Source organism: Hyalella azteca, unplaced genomic scaffold, assembly GCF_000764305.2.
Source record: "Hyalella azteca isolate HAZT.00-mixed unplaced genomic scaffold, Hazt_2.0.2 contig8074, whole genome shotgun sequence".
NCBI classification, from domain to species: Eukaryota; Metazoa; Arthropoda; class Malacostraca; order Amphipoda; family Hyalellidae; genus Hyalella; species Hyalella azteca.
Genome location: NW_025938178.1, coordinates 2,178 through 4,236, shown reverse-complemented (window position 1 = coordinate 4,236; position 2,059 = coordinate 2,178).

Below are 2,059 nucleotides of genomic sequence, written 5' to 3'. Positions count from 1 at the left end.
TCAATTAAGCTAATTTAGGTCTCTAATTGCTAGTTTTTATGATTGTATCTGAAATTGTTAGGCGAAAATAGCCTGCATGCCGAATTTCAGATCTCTAGAGCAATCAGAAGTGGGCTAATTTTCGTTTTCAATGTTAACAACAAACAAACAAACGCGAATCTGAGGAAAGAAAAACGTATTAAAAATGGAAGCTACTTGCGCACTGGATTGCATTTAAATTTTAATTGTTGATATTTTTCTGACAGCTTTTATGCCACGTTTTTACCACATAGGGTAACATGGGGCAACGAGCCCACTGCGGGTCATTGGCCCATAGCGAGTTTCTCGCTAAGTATGGCATATATTGGGCCGTGTTCTCTACCGCCAGTCGACAGTTTCACTGGGATGAAGTGTACGGATTTACGTTTTGCTAAGTGTTTGCGTTATTAAGTTATTTGTGAATAACTGTTTTAGNAACTTCATCAAAAAATTTGTTTAAATAAAGGGGGGGGGGCGCTGCCCCATGTTGCCCTACTGACATGTACCACGTGCTAGTGGGCGTAATAAGCACATTTTACACTAGAGAGGGACCGAGAAAGTGAAAGCTGGCTTATTTTATAAATATAAGAATTGTTCAAATAAAAACATACGTATGATTATGTACAATGGAAATGCTGAAACAACTGACATTGGTCCCATTCAAATAAAGCAAAGCAACGCTTCCTAGAGGAAGAATTGTGAGGAAGTGAGACCTGGGTTACCTGAACCCAATGATTTACAGTTTACACTTCATTTATTGTAGAAAATGTACTACAACAAAACTGTCTTTGTGGTATGTGAGCGTTGTCACAGTGTCAACAGCGTTGCAGCGCACAGCGGCGTGTCGCAAGAAAGCTTTTTCAGCCCAGCCTTCAAGATTTATTCGTCAGTGACCAAGTGTCCAGCCTGCTTTCCGTAGACTCTGACAATACATAAGTTTATCATTCAGTAATCCTGCTAGTTTGGTTTATTGAGTATCGAGTGTACAAATGCGAGCCACGAAGACAGTTCAGGACTTAAAGACCGTAAGATCAAGTCATACGAGGAAAGAATGTATATTATAAATCACTCAAGTCTGTCGCATCGATCGGTGTATCCGCGATGAGCTTATAAATTACATATACACTAACTATTCAACTCATGTTATAAAATAATAAATTTCAGAAAAACTACTGATATTTGGAGAAAAAAAACAGACCACGGTTTAACCAGAGGACACGGTTAAAACAGAGACACACTTGCTTTGCTGTGTACACTTGAGACGAGTTTGTTGCACACTGCCATCATCACAGAGATGTGTGTTGCACACTAGGACAGGCTAATCGTTATTACATCTTAAAAATTTAGCTAAGCTTGAACTAGCCTACATTAATCTAACCTAATCTTTTGACAGTTTAGTTATAATAAAGAACTTAGCCACCAGCAGCAGCCGACGAACAGATCCAACCTAGCCATTAAGAAAGATTTCATTTCACGTTCAAAAAGTCCCGTATTTTTTAGGATTTAAATCATAGTCCTCTTTATAAAGTTCAATATAATGTAACCCAGAGCTGCTGCCCAGCGTCAGCCACTCCCCTGAATAATATTCAGCTCGGGGGCAGCGGGGGGAGCTCGTCCTGACAGCGCCGTTGTTGTCCCGGCCATCGTCTCGCGTGAAGCAATTTGGTGCGCGATGAAAAGATTATTAATAAGCAAGTTATTGAGATGCTGGGACAATTTGTCCAGCTAGTCATATCACCGCTCCAAGGAGAAAGAAATAAGCCCACCATTACTTGTTGATGGTTGCGTGAGTTGCCAATAACCTCCCCTCGACGTCCAGAATGTGGCCCAATAATTATACTAATTGCACACTATATTGAATTCGTATTATTAACATAACATTTACTATGATGAATTTAGGGCCGTGATTTGTGATATTATAAAGTGGGTCCAAATTTCAGGTGTTTGGCATAAGGACACAATCAAGCTAGTATTGATCGTTCAGTATTGAAACTAAATCTATTCGAATGCTTAACTCAGCGTATTCCCGCATCTTGAGGCG